Consider the following 19501-nt stretch of genomic DNA (forward strand, 5'->3'; position numbering starts at 1 on the left):
TTAGAATTAGCAGCACAGACTTCCCTTGCTTGCCACAGCTTTAGCAATAAAGTGCAGAGACTGCAACAACCCCACATAAGAGCAAAGTTCTTATCTTTGGGGGCTTAATCAGTGTTTAACAGAAATTTAACCTGAATGGAGGGCTGTGTTAAGACAAGCCTGCATGGCCTTAATTACAATGGGTCATTAATACATGGGCACTGTTGAGGCTCCTTCTAGATCCCCAGTGACATGTAACACAGCTCTGCTCCTGCACAGCACTCCCGGAGCACAGGCAGCTTCCTGGTCATCGTTGTGCAGTGGCAGATACCATGACCCAGACAGAAGAGGCTGGAACACTAAAAATTAAAAAAATGTTTGGATGCTATTCCACAATGCAGCACCTAGGAGAAAGTGCACTGGGTTTAAAGCAAATGTCATAGATCTGGGACATTAACCATTTCCCCCTTCTGACACTCTGGACCTTGAGATCCGCACAAGCCAAAGCTCTGCTTGTGATGGAGCGTTCCCATGCATCAGCCATTAAACGATCTACAGGTCACCTGAGCAACTTTCAGTACATTTCTGCTGCAAATGGGTAATTAATCAAATATATGTCTTCCCCAGAAACGGACTGAAGCTAGAGGGAGGACTGAGTAGAGTGCCTTTGGTACTTTTAAACTGGTATGTCAAGTAGAGGAATAATGGCCATTATCTCCAGTATATATCTTAGAAGAGGGAGAAGTTAGGGAGGTGATTTGTACCCACATCAGTAAGTCTAAGACAGAGTAAAAAGACAGATGAACGTGGAGACTGGTTTACAGGAGAGACTAGAGCGATGCCAGTCCTACAAAGACTTTGAAGGTTAACTTTACACACTTCTAGGAACCTCTGGAAAAGCCTGCAAGTTCCAAACTTGCAAACCTAAGTTTTCAGGTATTGTCACAGTTTATTTCATTCTCAATACAAACAGATTTGTGTTTGGATATTACATTCCCTTGTACAAATGTCAAATACTGTCACTGACACTCATGGAAACTCACTCTGTTTCTGCAGCCTTGTGGGTAGGAATGAAGAGAAGGAAGCCAACACCATAAATGATACACTGTAAACTAAAAAGTTACATATTTAAAGTACATATCGCTCTCTAAGAACTTACATCTTTATTCTTTACTTACTGCTATGCTGTTTTCAGTGCAAACAAAGAACCTTATGGTATTAGCCCCAAGGAGAAATGTCACTTCCCTTAAAAAAAGAACCACTACTATAGTTTTGGATTCTCTTCCACGAGTAGTAATTTCAATACCTTTGTTTAAAATTTAAATTACATCTAGTTAGCAAGAAACGAATGACTTTTGGCATGTTTTTCCTGCATCTAATAACTTCCATTCACTTAAACTATCTTTTCTCTACAGCGGATTATTGTCATTAAGCTACTTAGAGCGTGACAATAATTGAGAGGTTTTGGCTATTGGAGTCAGAAGCATTAAGATTTGAGTAAGAGTAACAGAGCAACATGGAAGACACAAGTTGAAATGCTCACATAATCTACACTTGATTTTAATTAGAGGCAGAAAACTTTTAAAGGCTCAGGAGAGATTTGGTCTGGACAAGCACCTCTTCGCTTCTATCCTACTCACGGCTGTGGAGTCCTTCTCCTCCCTTCAGCCCTGCCAAGCCTGACCACTTGGTGACCCAGCTAATTAGGCCCTCTGCTTCTTTTTTTTTTTCTTCAAGTCTTCACTGCTGAGATGAGGTACACAGGGTCTGGTGCCTTAGCGCATGGTTCAGTGCTAATCTGCAAAGCGCCTCAGGCTCTGAACTGTGGAAAAGCCTTGGGCTATGAAGAGCCAAGATCTGTGCTCTTAGTAAACTGTTTAGCATGTTTTACACAATGAGTAGCCAGTAACGCGGGCAGACAGGCAAGCGAGTTTCCCATAAGCTCCATAATGAGGGTTTCAGGGCTGTCTGTTCCTTGTCCCAGATGCTTCACAATCATTCCTGCTCATCCTCTCTCACACAGGTGTTTCCAGACATGAGAATTCTGGCTGTTAGGCACTGCTAAGAAAACAGGTAGCACTTACCCACCAAGAAGGTGGGAACAAAAAGGTGCCTAGACAGCCCAGTTCTGCTTTGCACGTGTGAAATGAGGGCGCTGTGCTGTTTGGGAGCGGGAGGTGTCCCCTAATGATCAGGCTGTGGTCCTACAGCACCAAGACGGTGACTGCTCTCGGTAGCTGAGAGCTCTTGAACTTGAGGGGCAAGAACCTCGGCACTTCAGTGTCTCAGAAAATCCCACCTCTCTCCCTGCTTAAGATGTAAAACCGGCAGCGACTATAAAATTCAAGGGTTTACACACTTCCTTGAATCCCTCTTCAGGGATATCTGGAATAGTTCTAATAAACACGCTAAAGAGAATATTAGATCTCAACAATTACTGACTAATTATATGTATATATGTTTAAATAGCAGCATTTCTAAGTCTTGTAGCGTACATACTGTAAAACATTCATGTAAAGAATTTTTGCATAGAAAGGAATCCTCAAATCCTCTTTAACATCTTTATTGGAACAAAAGATCTTTCTGTACGCTCTTTGACATTACTCAGGAAGCAGCAAATTATCTGATTCAATCGGCTCATGAGTAAAATAGTGTGCAGCAATTAACTCTTTAGAAACCAAGTCCCCCTATGAGAGGATTCATTATAAGAAAAAAGTTATATATACAATAAGAAATAAAAAAAATTAAACAGAGAAATACGTGAAGAAATACAAAATAAAAATAAAAAATATTCTTAAATATGAGAAAAATTTCTCACACAAGGCTGAGCTACTCAGCAGCCATTAACATTACAAAGGGTCGAAGTCTCCAACAATCTCAGTAATCTGAACAGTTAAGTGACCCACCACAGTCCACAAAGACATGGCTTCAAAGTAGGCAGGATTAATGGTCTTGCTTCCTGGTAAAATGAATTCATGCTTATAAATATATGTGAAAAACTTCACAGAATGCAGGAACAGCTACAATAGAGCCTGACAAATATTTCAGTCAACTGTTTACCCCAAATAAGCTAGGGTTTTTATTTTGAGAGAGTGTCACTGAAACAAAGTCTTCTCTTTCTAAGGTACATGGGGAACTCAAAATGGGAACCACAGAAAATATGATAGATATTGATGAATACAAATGATTTACTGCACTTTGGTAGTTAAAGCATCTAACCAGCCAACGTGTGGGTCACAGCCACACTGCTGGGCCTGCAAGCACTCTCTTGCTCATGTGTCTGTGCGTGTCCATGCCACATTCTTGCTCCACTTGCATTGGTGTGTGACCTAAGTGCCAATCTTTCCTTCCTCTGCTCCAAGTTTGATGGGGAGTGAGCCAGACCACAGGCCAAAAGGAGCCTATAATGCTCCAGCCAGTATCTCATCTTGCTCATGAGACCCTGGCAAGAGCTGTATGTGCTTTCTTAGAAGCAGGATCATGTGGGTTCAGATGATCTCAAGAAGAAAGGAATAAACCACTGGACTCCCACAGCTGGCTACCAATCGCCCCATGGAAGCTGCTGCCAGTGGCTGCTTGGTGCACACTGAGGGTAGAACTGGATGCTGGTTTTTCTTCAACCCACAGCTAAATTTGCAGAACTGTAAAAAACGAGGAACATCTTTTCTAGCAACCTAGGAAATTACTTGAGAACTTGGCAAAGGAACAAATAGATCACTGGCATGATGACAAGTTTACATTATAAGCCTTGCAAATATAAATAAATAAATACATATTCACACACACAAGCATTAAAACTACTCTGAAAGGCATGTTGCTGTATTAGCCACATGAGGGGAAATTTCCACATACTCTTCCCTCTTCCAGCATCCATAATTCCAGACTAAGACTTGATTAATACTGTGAAAGAACTCATCAGTTAATGCAAATCTCCCCAGTGGCTGGGAAAGTGGGTATCGTTACACAGAAAGACCACTAGTCCCATAAAAGATTAGAGAAATATCTGCTAGGTTATTTGACAGGATACAAAGAGAAACTAAGGTCCTAATCCAGACTGGAAGACACAAAGCAGATCCTGCAGTAGATGTTGTCATTATACCAGGAATCAATCACAAATTTAATCCCAAACCTTTATTTTGTAAGAAAGGTAAAAACAGGATATGGTGAAGTGGTAAAGGTTCTTAAAAAAGAAAACAGAAGGAAGAGGGATGTTGGGGCCTCCATATTGAGCAGGTCTAATAAGAGGGCTCTAAAAGGACTTGAGTGGGAAAACCTGAAGAAAACAACTGAGAGGTACTGAAAGGATATTTTTTTCAGCTTCTGTCCTTTAGGCAGCAATTAACTTGTGCTCAGTGGTGTGCATCATTAGTAGTTGTGTTCTTAAACATATTTAGGATGTACAAACTGTTCTAAAGTTGTTCATGGAGAGCAGGACTCAAAGCTAATGGACAGTCTTCTCCAAACTTCACTGAACACTGAATTAGGCTCCAAATTCAAACCCTGGTTATTTCGTTCTGTCCTGATACGTAGGTGTTAACTCCCATTAAAAAAGTGTAAGTTCTTCTATTGTGAATTACAAACACATTTTCCCAAAATCAGCTGTCGATGTATAGCAGTCGCAGCAAAGCCAGTGAAATCAGTACTCCTCTGGGAGCCGGTAATGGTGCAGAGTCCACAAACATTTACAAAGTCAGAGCCTATCCATGCACATCATGGTCAGCAGGGTCTGTAAAAACCACTGCCCTTGAATGTCCTGGGTTCTGCTCTCAGTGGAAGTCTGTTCTGTGACTCTGGCTATCTTCTGAGATTTATTTTTTTTTTTAAATAAACCCACACAGTGAATTTATATGTGATCCACAGCAAACCACAACAAATCTCTACTGATCTGCATCACTGAAGGATGTGGCAGTTATATGATGTTTGATGACTATGTGTTTCATTTCACCTCAGCAATTCCACCGGCTCCAGGAAGAGTGAAAAGAGCAGGAGGCTGCCTGTCAAAATCATTAACGCAGTTTTCATTAACAGAACATGGCAACAACCTCCTTCTCAATTGGTTCTGGGAGTAATGTTAGCAAAAGCTGAGTTTCTAGCCAGTTCTTACTGATCAAGTCCCCTACACTTCCCATGACATTTCTATGTTAACTTTTTTAAAAGTCCTGTTGGGAATGGCTTGTATTTGTGAGGCATTTAAAGAGTGCTCATCTGCAATGCGCAGGACTTTACTAGCTTGTTGTGAGGAAATCACAGCATGTATAACCGAAGTGTGGAACGACGTACATACACACAGCCGAGCAGATATGCAGCAATGAACAACAGCTGTTTTAAATATTCCTTCCCAATCAGTCTCATTAAATTTCTAAGTATTTCTCAAGATAAAAATTGACAAATAGCATCTCCATGTGGAGAGCCTCATCGTCCTATCATATTTTTTCAAAGATAACAAAAAAGCAGTAAGAGATGATAACCAAATGCAACTAAACCCACTAAACCTAGCTGAACAATTGCTAAACTAACCAGAGAGATTACATCCCCTTGAGGATTGTCAGTGGTACTTGCTGAGCTCTGATTTAGTTGAAACCCAGTAGTTATAACAGAGTAGTTCATGCAGATCACGTATATTACAAATTTTTGTTTAGTACATTCCAATGAACATTGCCACACAGAAGCTGTGAACTATTCTTGGTAAGAGGGAAGATACAAACACTGAAATTCCTGTTAGTTGGTCTGTCAGTAATGCTTTGGGTGTCAGGGCACCTTGCCTTCAAGCCATTCAATGAAATTGCGAAATATGCCAGTCTCATTAAAAATAGTTGAAATAGGAATGAATTCAGTGGCTGAGGTCGCTCAAGTACTCTGGGAGAGTCATTATTGAATTTCTACTAGTGTGATTACAAAGAGTGCACGCTCAGTCCATTAATTTGCAGCATGGAAACCAAAAAAATCAATGGGGTGCTACTTAAAACTCCTTTTGTAATAATTACCACCATGTATGCAGGTATACACATGGAAGGGGAGCGTGTAAGCCTTGAACAGGAAAGAGATTTTTTAGTTTTCTGAGCTGTATGTCAGAGAGAAGGAAGAAGAGAAGAGTAAAAATTTATTCTAACCTTGGGGTGAAATTCAGACTGTAAAGCAAATTTTGCCATTTGCTTCAACGAAGCTAAGGTTTCTTCCCTGGAAATTTAACTGGAACTGAAATTCCTGGCAAGTAATCAGGAATTCAGCATTGATCTATCCAAAAATTTCTCCGCAAGCATCTCAATTTTCTTTAATAAACTTACTTCCCCATGAAATTACTAGCATGTTGGTAAAGTAGTAACAGGGAAGTTGTAGGAGTTTTTTTGTGAATGACAGTGGGACAAACTGGTATATATTGTTTCAGTAGACCTACACAGATTTACACCAGTTGTTCACACTCCTCATTCTGACCTTTCAAAGTAATAAAGACACATCATCGATTTTTCCAGGAAACGGTACTGTATTTCCTTGCTTAAGGAAAAAGTGCTTTCAAAAACCTGGCAACTTTTATATAATACTGCTACTCTCATTTAGTTTTTTGTTCTTAATTTTGGAAGTGTTACAAAGAATATACTTACAGATCTTAATTGTCCACCATCGTCTACTGAAAGAAACAGAAGCCCAGGGGTCTTATTTAGCCAGGACTTGATGGACCATAACCATTTTTTTGGAGAACTCACACACATCCAATACCTTTCACAAGAGCAGCCCACCTCTACCTTGTTCAATTGCCAGAAAATACACAGTATCCTCCAAACACTTCCTATATCCCCTCTGACGCAACAATTTATGTAACAGAAACCAACTCAAACCAGGTGATTTGTACAAACACTTGACACAGCAAGACAAATTCTACACTGATTTACACTTAAGGGACTGTGGCTGCACAGCTCTGAAAAAAAAAAGGTTGCCTTTTAAAGTGTCAGTATTTGCTGATACCCACCATGAAGTGGCAGTGAAAAACCCCAAGATCTTCCTTCATTCCCAGACTGTGAAATGCCAGAGGTCTTCCTGCAGCCTTAATTGTAGATAAATTATGACTTGCAAATTATGACTTATAGAAGCAAACAGAGTAACTACTCTTTCTTGTGTAAGTCAGTTAGGTGTAGAGAACTGCAATGATCTCCAAAGCAAGCTAGTTTTTTAGACTACAGGAGTTGCTTTATCTATAACTGGCAAAGATTTTTACTTTCTAAGCTTGTAAAGAAGCATGTATTATCTCTACCTACCCTGTAAAATGTGCAGGGGGGATCAAACAGAATCCATAGTAAAAGAATGCAAGAAGTCCTTGGTTTTGCTGAGTTGTGCTATGCCCACCTTGAATTACATTAACTATTGTGTTTGCTAAGAGTGCTCATACGCTGTGAAGTCTGCAGAACAATAATGATGCTGCTTCATTCAGTCCGAAGCATTGGTAACGTGCCCTGCTAGTGGTTATGTGATATATTAGCGTTACCCCCATATCACCCTGCAAAAGTTTCACACATGCTTCACACTAGGAAATGGATCCATTCAACTATTTTCAGGTAGAGACACAGAATTAACCACATAAAGGAGGTGTTTATCCATTATTATGAAGAGTAGAAGCCTTGTCAAAGGCTAGGACCCTGCTGCATATTGTACAAATAATGAACATGCTGCCTGCTTCAGCAAGCCTGCTAGTATGGCAGAAGAGAGACCGCAGATGAATGGAGACAGACAAGAGCACACTGAAATATGGAAAATACTAGAGAGCTGTAGGAAAAGAGCTGTGTTTGTTAGCAGCCCAGCTATCGCAAACATTCTTCTAAGAAGATCACTGAAGAGCACCAAGGTTTTCTATGCCTGCGATGCGAGTGTCCCAAAGCAGAAATGCACCTGGACCAAGGCACTAACACCACCTGACAGATCAGGTCTTCCAGTTGTTCAAGTTCAGCACCTCCTGCTGGTTTGGCATTCAAACAATATATTGGTAATTACAGAACTGGATACTACAAATGAGTTTAAATAAACATCTTAGTATTGTGTAAGGCTCGATCCTGGTTTAAATTTCCAAAGTGAGAATCAGCAGATTAATTTCATTCAACTCAGCGGAGCTAAACTAATGTAAAACTGGTGCTAATGAGACAACAGTTAAGTCTGCCAAATGTTTATGAAGAATTCACTTCCTCTATAAACCCTCTATCAATCCTGTAAGAGATTTTAAGTGATAATTTTAATGCACTGATAAAATTATTTTTTTATTACAATTACCTCCAAATGGAGGACATGTGATGGATATAATGGCAGAGACTAATGACATGCATTTAAATTCATTTTGAATTTTAAAAACAAAGAAAAATAAATCACAGTGTGTAAAAGCCACCTGAGTTCGTTCTATTATTTAGGCCTGGTGGGAAGTACAGCAACAAAAGACAGGCTATGTCGTCTCTGAACGAAGAAGGCAGCAGGAGTAGTGTTTAACCATACAAGTATCATCAGTTATTTAATTACATACATGGGTCAACTGGGAATAGAGCTCAATGATCTGAACAAAAGTGACACCCAGGAGTGGTGACTGGAGGGACAACTCCGCTACCAGCAGGGAGTAGGAGCTCACAGCACCAGCAACACACTGTAAAATCCTCCGAGTCAGCACTTACTATGATCTGCTGGTTTTCTTACCTACCCCGCTTACCTTGTAAGACTTACAACAAAGACTTTGCAGCTATATAATAATTTTCCCCATTTCACAGAGCAGTCACCGTTTATTATATAACAAAAGAAAGAAACAGATTTTTATCTGTACTTCAAGTAGGCAGTAACACATCAAACTAAAGTAACTGAGTAGAAAAGTAAATCTTGGTAAGTCAGTGCAGAAACAAACGGTTCACCTGTATAATATATTGTGCTTTGTCTAAGGAAATGTAAATGTCTCAGATAAACGGTGATACTCCACCACTGTCAGTTGGTTAGCTGCTACTGATCTGACAGAGGCATGAGATCAGAAAAAAGTTTAAAATCATCTTATTCTCTTTTATGAGATTGCAGCCTATTTTCCAGAGGTCTCTCCTGACCAGTTTTAAGTGTCCTGAGTTCAGAGGAGTTTTTGTTATTACGAAATTCCTCAAGCAGCAATGGTACAGAGGTCTTACATGTGTAAGAAACATATTTCAATTTGCTCTGCCGAATACTAACAAAGATCTTATTCACTTTATTCTAGAAAGGTTTGGCTTCTGGCACTTTTTCCTAAATTTTCTTCATTCTTTATTGCCTGACTGATTTATTTCCTCTGCTGTGAAAGTTACAGAGGAAAGCAGAGTTGCTTGGCAGCATGATGTGGTATTGCTGAACTCAGCTGTTTATGGTTTTCAGCAGATGTTTCTGCTTCAAAGACAGTGTGAGAAAAAATACACATGCACAGATTCCTCCTCCCTAGTTCTGCATCTTTTGTCTCTTATCTTCCACTGCCTCCAAATCACAAGCCAGGCTACATGACAATAGCTGCTAAAGCATCCAAACCATGCCAACTGTGGCAGCTAAATAAGAGCTGACCTCACCCCAAATTAGAACTGATGAATTAAAGTGCAAAACCAAAAAATAAACAGAAGGGTCAGTCCATTAATGTGTTGCATCAGAAGGAGATTTTCACAGATAACCCCACTATGAATTACAGTTTATTACAATGGAAAGCAATAGGGATTGCTGTGTGCAAGAGGGAAGAACACAGCAGCTCTGGGCAGAAGATGCAACTGGGACAGCCAGCCTTTCCTGCTGCGCATTCTAGGAGCTCTGCAAAACACATGTGCAGACAAAAGTAAAAGGCTGAAAAGTAAACTCTTTTCTTGTCACTCTCCAAGAAATTATTACTTTGTCAGATATAAAAAAAAAAAATCTTACCGTGGACTTACATTCCAGAAATTACAGTCATTATTGAACCTCTCTATCAATTTGGAATAGCTAGAAAGCTGTTTTCCCATTATTCCATGATTGCACATGCTATTCTATTTAATGTGTGGGGCTGTACTCTTATTTACATAATAATGAAATAAAACAATATATGCAACCTGACTGGAAAGCAGGGAAGGAACTGACAGCAGCTTTCTCAGCAACGCCGGGTTACTGCATGCACTGGCTAAGCCTCCCACATTTGGTTTTGATAAGCATGTAAAAAGCTTTTCCAAACCCTACAGATTTGCTGAGCAAACAGATTTGATGCTTTCATTTGGGCAAGAAATATGTGAAGAATGACCTTTCTCTTGGTGCTTCAGCTCTTCTGCTTCCCAACAGACCCAGGAACTCCGAAATAGACAAAAAAAAAGTATAACAAATAATTTATTGCAACTGGGCTGGAACTTGTGTATAGATCATGGATAGATCTCATTTCATGCTTTTGTTATCTCATCTCTATTAATTAATTTCTTTTGTTGGAAAGAAAACCCATGGGAACGCCTTACTCCATGGCTAACACTATGTTAAGTTATTGGTACAGACTAATGTATTTTTTGAATGGTCAGGACCGAGTCTTAACACTGGTTCTGTTGAAATCCAACATGACAATCCATTTCAGCAGTGCCTAACGACAGGCTTTCAAAAACCTCAGACTACAATATCTTGCTTTGAATTTCAAACAGAAGAGAGAATGTTGCGACATACCTGATAAGAAAGAAAATACTTTCCATTTAGTATCTTCCACAACACTTGTGCAGGCCCTGTTGGTTTTCTGATTCAGCCTTTATCTGTTAGAAAGCAGGTACTTATGCTGATGACAAGCTAAACACAAATTTCTATTGAAACAATTGACTGATAACAGCATTGTTGGATTGTGGGAGGGCCAACACTCTAGTCATGGATCAGGGCCTCCCAGCGGTAGGTGCTAGATGAAAACTAGACAGATGTATGTTGTTGCCATGACAATTACTACAGTTATCTCCAATTTGATCTTTCTGAACTTGCATTACTGGAAGTAGTGAAAAGAAAGGGTCCTTCAGGCTCCGTGAGAGTCCTTGTCCACAAGGGCTCCTGCCAAACTCGCTTTTCTTAATGCAAGTGAGTGCTACCCATTAAGTCAAAGCCACTCAGGATTCATAAGGTTCAACAAGTTGCCCTGCTCCCGCAAGTACTCAGTAAGACAGTAAGGGGTAAGAAAGAAATATTCCCTCTCAAGACAGTTTGTGCCAGACACTCGCTTAGATACTGCGGCAGAGCAAGCAAGGCACAGCAGTGGAGCGCCCGCCTCCGCCCTGCAGGCAGCCTGCTCCTGAAAGAGACACCAGAAACATTCTCCATCCTTCCTCCCGCCCCAGCTCCCAGCTTTGATGAACACTCCTGACATTCAAAGAAGCAAAAGAGGAGCCACATGAAAGGCTCCTTCAGGAAGCAACCTTCTAACCCTCATGTTCTGTGCCCTAGAAAAGATATTGTTACAAGGCACAGCTGGCTGATCCTCCACCACATGAGCAGATGTCCAGTGTGTCTCTGGCACCTACACCGTATGGAGACATCTGTGCCATAAGTTGACCTGAAGCAGGCATGCTAACATAAAGAGAAATCTTAAAATGCAAAGATATCAGGCAGAGATAAATTATTTGGAAAATGAGATGAGAGAGGGTGGAGGGAAGGGATCTCTAAAAGCAGTAGGTAAAAGCTTAGCTATATTATTCCTGATCCTGTTATTGACCGCTACATGCCAACATTCCCATGTGACGTTTTAAGCAGACAGATGCATGTCACCAGATGGACTCACCTTGGAAGCTCTGAGGGTTGCACTGGTAATTTGCCAGCAGCCCAAAACAGTGCTCCTACTTTGCACCAAAATATGCATGATTTCTAAAACAAAATACTCAGGAGGCCATAATCACAGAACCATTTAGGTTGAAAAAGACCTTTAAGATACATCAAATCCAACCATTCACCCAATACTGCCAAGCCCACCACTAAACACCATGTCTTTAAGTGCCACATCTACATGTCTTTTAAACACCTCCAGCAATGGTGACTCCACCACCTCCCTGGGCAGCCTGTTCCAATGCCTGACCACCCTTTCGGTGAGGAAATGCTTCTGAATACCCAACCTAACCCGCCCCTGGTGCAGCTTCAGGCCGTTTCCCCTTGTCCTGGCCCTTGTCACTTGGGAGCAGAGACCGACCCCCGCGGCCTACAGCCCCTGTCGGGCAGCTGTAGGGAGCCATCGGCCCCCCCGGAGCCCCCTCCTCCCCAGGCTGAACCCCCCCGGCTCCCCCCGCCACCCCCCACAGGGCTTGTGCCCAGCCCCTGCCCCAGCCCCTGCCCGTCCCTGGACACGCTCCAGCCCCTCGGGGTCTGTCCTGTACCAGGGCCCGAACCTGAGCCCAGGGCTCGAGCTGCGGCCCCCCCAGTGCCCAGCGCAGGGGGACGGTCACTGCCCCGGCCCTGCTGGCCACGCTGTTTCGGACACAAGCCAGGGGGCTGCTGGCCCCCTTGGCCACCTGGGCACATGGGGGGCTCATGCCCAGCCGGCTCTGACCAGCCCCCCCGGCCCTTTCCCGCCGGGCAGCCCCCAGCCCCCCGCCCGCAGCTCCTGGGGCTGGTGTGACCCCCGGGCAGGGCCCAGCCTGCCCAGCCCCCCTGCAGCCCCTGCCCCCCGGCACGGCAACGCTCCCCCAGCTGGGCGTCCTCTCAGACTCACTGAGGGGGCACTCGATCCCCTCACCCAGATCATCGATAAAGACATTAAACAGGACTGGCCCCAGCACTGAGCCCTGGGGACACCCCGTGTGCCCAGCACCAGCAGGATGTGACTCCATCCACCGCCGCTCTCTGGCTCGGCCAGCCCAGCGCGGGGGCCCCCCGGCCCAGCCAGGAGCAGCCAGTTTCTCCAGGAGATGCTGTGGGAGACGGTGTCCAAGGCTTCAGTGAGGCCCAGGCAGAGACCAGCCACAGCCTTTCCCTCAGCTGCCAGGCAGGTCACCTTGTCACAGCAGATCAGTCCCTCCGGCAGGACCTGCCTTCCATAACCCCACGCTGGCTGGGCCTGACCCCCAGCTGTCCCGACGTGCCGCATGATGGCCATCAGGGTGATCTGCTCCATCACCACCCACCTTCCCCATGATGGCCATCAGGGTGATCTGCTCCATCATCACCCACCTTCCCCATGATGGCCATCAGGGTGATCTGCTCCATCACCCACCTTCCCCGTGATGGCCATCAGGGTGATCTGCTCCATCACCCACCTTCCCCATGATGGCCATCAGGGTGATCTGCTCCATCACCTTTCCCGTGATGGCCATCAGGGTGATCTGCTCCATCACCCACCTTCCCCGTGATGGCCATCAGGGTGATCTGCTCCATCACCCACCTTCCCCGTGATGGCCATCAGGGTGATCTGCTCCATCACCTTTCCCGTGATGGCCATCAGGGTGATCTGCTCCATCACCTTCCCCGTGATGGCCATCAGGGTGATCTGCTCCATCACCTTCCCCGTGATGGCCATCAGGGTGATGTGCTCCATCACCCACGTTCCCCATGATGGCCATCAGGGTGATCTGCTCCATCACCCACCTTCCCCGTGATGGCCATCAGGGTGATCTGCTCCATCACCCACCTTCCCCGTGATGGCCATCAGGGTGATCTGCTCCATCACCCACCTTCCCCGTGATGGCCATCAGGGTGATCTGCTCCATCACCTTCACCGTGATGGCCATCAGGGTGATCTGCTCCACCACCTTTCCCGGCACCCAGGCCAGGCTGACAGGGCCACAGCTCCCGGATCCTCCTTCCAACCCTTGCTGTAGATGGTGTCACACTGGCTGACCCCCGTCTGCTGGGCCTCCCCAGTTTGCCAGGGCTGTTGGTCGATGATGGACAGTGGCTCGGTGAGCACTTCCACCAGCTCCCTCAGCACCCTCGGCTGGGTCCCATCCAGCCCCACAGACCTGGCTGTGTCTGAGTGGAGCAGCAGGTCGCTGGCCATTTCCCCTTGGGTTACGGGGGCTTCATTCTGCTCCCGCTCCCTGCCTTCCAGCCAGGGCGCTGGGTGCCCAGAGAACAACTCGTCTTGCTATCAAAGACTGAGGCAAAGAAGGCATTATCCCCCTGCACCCAATAAAGGATATAGGTACACCTTAGCTGTCCCTTTGTTCATATGTTATATATATGTATTTATATATATATATATATATATATAAAACCGCTTCTTCATATGTAACTTTCTCATAAATGAATGGAAATTGTCTCTGTTCCCAGCTTCAATGGCAAAAGAAATCCACTGCCAATGTCTTCCTCCTAAAGTATCCCTGCAGTTCATGCAAATGAGCTTCTGCAGACACAGATGTGACCTCCTGAAGACATACACAACTTCCCAAGGATCTACTACTGTAGCAGTGGCATGTGCCAGCTCCGATCTGCTCGGATCCTGCCTCAGTTATCAGTCAGAAGGATATACAACTGCAATGAAAAAATCCTGACCCATGAACACCCGAGTCCTTGTGAAAACCATGTCCTCTTCACAGCCTGCAAGGTTTTGAGGTCAGCAGGCACCACTGCCACTCTGCTGAGCTCTGCAAACCACTCTGACCCACAACTGTGCCAGGGCAAGATGACCCAGATTCTAAGAGAATTAATAACAACTACCCTGCTCATAATGTGCAAATATGCTTCTTTGTGTCCACATATTGGGCACAGACTGTCTGTCTTCAGGTATATAGCCAGACACGTACACCACACTGCTTACTGTTTTTCGAGTTATGTTGTACATACACACTTTAGCTTTTTTTGTTTTCCCAGTCACAAGAGAATTCACTTCACTGACTTCCCTTGGCAGCATATGGTGCTGCCAGACAGAGGAGGGACCTACACAGAATTGTAACGGCTTTGTTGCTTTCCTCCATGCCCCACTGATATGAAACACAACCTGGTAACATCATTAGCTGTTTTCTTGTGAATGTAATGATACCCTGACAGTGTAAAAAAAAACCCAAACCCAAGAAAAAAACCCACCAAATCCCCCCAAAACAACCTCACAACCCAGAAAAATGTGTGCGCTTGTGGCAAGGGAATAAGTGATTGTGACACAGTCTGAAACATAAACATAACATCTGGAAGCACTCTTTATCAGACAGATGGCTGGAGAGCTGTAAGCCCATGGGCCTCTCAAAAGGTTCAAGGCCAAGAGGATAAAGTGCTACATCACAGCAGTTTTCCATTATGTCAGTTTTTCTAAATGCCTCTTCCTTCTCCCACACTCAGTTTCTCTACCTGGTGACAGAAATCAAAACCACTGGGTGACTCTGTTCCTCCACAAACCAAGTACAACATTCACTGGCAGAAACATCAGCCCAAGAACAGACTGAAGGCACCTGGTTCCAGGCCTTTCCAGGCTGGAAGGAGCACGAGGTGATGGCCCTGGGTTAGCCCCAGCCGCTCCTTCTTCGTTCTTGACACTGCCATTGTAGCATGCTCTGGCTTTGATAGAGAAGTCAGCTTAAGAAATTCCCCTGAACCTTCCTTGCTCCTACCTTTAATCCATCCTTCTCATCCCCACAGCTGACAGCATACCAGCTGATAGAGGTATGCTATTAAAAACAAATAAAAAAGACAATGAAAATCACTTAGGTTAAAAATAACCCTTGCTCTGTTTTGGAACAGCTCTTACACCCTGTGATTGCAATCCAGAAAAAACTACACAGCAAATACGAGCCTTTTCACTGAAGCTGTTCTCAGGGTAGATGTGGTCTATCATTGATCACCCACACAAGCCTCAGGCTGGAACCAGAGGCAATACTAAGTAATGGAAATTGTTATAATAGTAACCAAAAATATCTCTTTTTCTGCCCTGAGGACACATTTCAAACCCACCAGCCTCCCTCCAGAAACAAGAAACAAAGGAAAACAAGTGACCAAGCAGCCTACGACTTGTTTTCACTAATCAACACTGTTGTTATCCTCATCAATAGCTACTGGAGTCTCAGCACAAACTGCGTTATGAGGCACACAAACATTGCTAATTTCAAGCTGTTTTCAGTTACTTGCTATAGTGGTAAGGTAATTTTGAAGAAATCTAAGTTAGAAAGCTACAGCTCTTGGCTTTAGCAGCATGAACTCAGAGAGAACAAATAAATAATGGTAAGCGATTGTTGATGTGATGTATCTAAAATATGTCCCTTGGTTTTTATTAATTATATAATGTGAAAGCTATATTAGCTGTTAAGTGGCATTGCATTCAGATACAAGCTGCTTGTTTCAAAGCGCTTACACTGTAATTATTTCCATACACTAATTATAGTACAAATATGGAAGAAAAGAAAAGCAACATGGCAACAAAAATGAGTAGTTTTATTGAGTATGGGCATCTGTTTCTAGGGATACGAAGGTGAAAGAGTGCCATGGTTCTCCATGGTGCATCAGGGAGATTCCTGAGTAAATGAGAGCACATAGAGAAAGGCCAGAATTTCCTGTCCGTGTGCTTAACAGCTCACCACATCACTCTCCCCATTATAACCAGCATGAATCCTGGATACAGTTTTATCTAGCTACCATAAAATAGTCTGTAAGAGGCAGCACTCCAATGCCCTCAGAATCTATTATGAATTTAATTAATACTCGGACTGACCTCACAACCAAGTGGGGCCATGTGACAATACAAGGGGAGAGCCAAATCACTCCTGTTGGTTGCAACAGAGGAGTAAGGCACAACTGTACCAAGGCCCTTCATTCTCCTTTCCCACTAGCTGATTCTCTGAGCTGTGCTAGAAATGGCTGGTCATGTAAAGGACAAAACTATATGATCATCTTCTTGAAAAGCTATCTGAATGTTCATAAAGCATTCAAGAACTACACTTTTAATTTACTTGCTTTTCAGAAGCTCTTTTGCAAAGACAGCGGAAAACACCTCTCTGCTTAAATTAACTAACATATTTATGAGTTGGCTGAGTTTGCTGCAGGAGACTAGCCTGTGTCGATGCTGGAACTCCAGAACAGTACACTTCACATCTACGCTGACCTTGCTACAGAACTGCACATCACCCAAATGAACTGCACTGCTAAACTAACCTGAAAAAGCTGGTGGCAGCACAGAAAGAACCCATTAGGGACTTGCAATTCTCAACCAAATTTAATTAGCTTAATAGAATATTTGTGCTCTGCGCAGAGGGCTCCAAACGATGCTTAGAAACTCAGTAACTGTAATGCCCACTACACTGTATGCTTTCCCCTGGGATCTCACTAAACACATGCCCAGGTTTCCCTATCCTGCTCTTCCTTGTACGGAAACATTTCAAGCCTAGGTTCGTCATGCTTTCAGAAGACAGCGACTATTTACATACACAAATGAAAGAGGCATTAATTAAAACATTGACTTTTATTTGCATAATTAGTGCTAAAAATATTTTTATGGATTAATTAGACTTTATGTAAATTGGATTGAGAAGATTTAATTTGGGGTTTGATAACCTGACTCTTATAGTTCCGCAGTTGCAAATACACTCAGAGCTACGTGCTGTTCTAAACCTATGTCCTCCCTTCCATACCGCTTTGGTTTTCACTTCGTGCAGGCTCAAAGGACCTGTTTTTCCTTTCGTTTTACCCCAACTGAGGCCGGGTGACCCTGCTTGAGGGTCAAAGCTGCTCTGTCACTGCCCTCCTCAGCTGGGCCAGGGAGAGAAAATCCAGCGAAAGGCTCGTGGATGGAGATGAAGACAGGGAGAGATCCCTCACCAGTTACCACCATGGGCAAAACAGACTCCACTCAGGGAAATTAGTTTCATGCATTAGCATTCAAATCAGAGAAGGGTAATGAGAAATTAAAAACTAAATCTTGAAACACCTTCCCCCCACCCCTCCCTTCTTCCCAGGCTCAACTTCACTCCCAAATTCTCTACCCTCTCCCCACCAGCAGCGCAGGGGGACAGGGAATGGGGCTGGGGTCGGTCATCACCCGCTGCCTCTGCTGCTCCTTCCTCCCGAGGGAGGGTCCTCACACTCTGCCCTGCCCCAGCGTGGGGTCTCCCCATGGGAGACAATCCTCCATGAACTTTTCCAACCTGAGTCCTTCCCATGGGCTGCAGTTCTTCACACACTGCCCCAGCGGGGTCCCTCCCGTGGGGTGCAGCCCCTCAGGCCCAGCCAGCTCCAGTGGGGGTCCCCATGGGGGCCCCAGCCCTGCCCCCGCCCGGGCTCCTCTCCAGGGGGCCACGGGCCCTGCCAGGAGCAGCCCCAGCGCCGCTGCCGGTGGGTTACAGCCCCCTGCGGGCACCCTCTACCCCGGCGTGGGGTCCTGCCTGGGCTGCGGGGGGGAGCTGCTCCCCTGTGGGCTCTGTGGGCTGGGGGCACAGCCTGCCTCGCCGTGGGCTTCCCCATGGGATGCAGGGGAATCCCTGCTCTGGCTCCTGGAGCCCCTCTGCTTCCTCCTGCACTGACCTGGGGGGCTGCAGGGCTCTTGCCCTCCCGTAGTCTCACTCCTCTCTCCAGCTGCAGTTGCTGTTGTGCAGGTTTTTTCTCCTTCTTAAATATGTTATCCCAGAGGCACTACCACTGTTGCTGATGGGCTTGACCTTGGCGGTTGTAGGTCCATCTTGGAGCTGGGTCCATCTTGGAGCCAGTTGGCATTGGACATGGGGGAGGCTTCTAGCAGCTTCTCACAGAAGCCACCCCTGCAGCACTCCCCCCCCCCCCCCCCCCCCCTTACCAAAACCTGGTCACGAAAAGCCAACACACGCCCCCACAACCTCTCCACTGAAAATCTTGCTAACTGCAATGATATCAAGTGTAAATATATTGAATCAGTAAGCTGCTCATGACAAGAGACATTTCCACACTTTACAGAAGCCTAATGTTTCCCAGGCACTCTGACTGGGCACAGAATATAAATGTTAAATCTGCTCAGGTTTTCTGTGCCTGAAGACAGTACAAACCAGCTGCATGGGAAAGTAATAACCAACCCAGCACCCACCAAAGATTTTATGATACTCTTCAGTGAGTCCAGGTTTGAGGCTAATAATAAGCGCAGGGCTGGGGAAACATTGCTGGAATCTGTACAGTGAAAATGCTTTGTGTGGACTAATGTACAGCAGTGATGTGAGAAATTGTTAAGATGATACCCAGTAAAAGCAAAATAATTTCCACTGAAAGTAGTAATATATGACTTTACTACATGCTGCAGAAGACAATCACACTTACTGAAAAAGCACCACTTCTATGCCTGGGTACAACTCGACCAAGTCTCAGTAAAAACATATTAAACAGGAAAGCAGGCACAGGCAGGCCAGTTCATACCAGTGCTCCCTGGAGTGCACCGCTTTTCCCCTGACAGTTACCTGTGTATGGCTTAGCAAAGGAACCTTCAGTTCTGGAAGAAGTGTTTCCAGAAGGGGATTCTTCTGTATTACATACAAAACACTAAATACTGAAAGGTTTGAATTATCCTGTACCAGTGCTTGAAAGCTATATGGAAGAATTCACTGCTTGTTTGATGAACCAACCACAGAGGCTGTGATCTGTTCAGAGAAACAAGGTCAAAACTATCAAGCCAAAAAATTATGTTCAGTAAAAACCCTTAAAATTAAGGACA

The 19501-nt window shown here is 44.5% G+C and overlaps 1 protein-coding gene across 1 annotated transcript in view; it reads right to left on the bottom strand.

The window, feature by feature from the left end:
• TMEM132C (transmembrane protein 132C) overlaps positions 1-19501 on the bottom strand; it is a 221652-nt gene that overhangs the window by 78222 nt on the left and 123929 nt on the right. The gene's annotated exons all lie outside the window — the stretch shown is intronic.

The sequence above is a fragment of the Falco biarmicus genome, chromosome 1 (genome assembly GCF_023638135.1).
Source record: "Falco biarmicus isolate bFalBia1 chromosome 1, bFalBia1.pri, whole genome shotgun sequence".
NCBI lineage: Eukaryota > Metazoa > Chordata > Aves > Falconiformes > Falconidae > Falco > Falco biarmicus.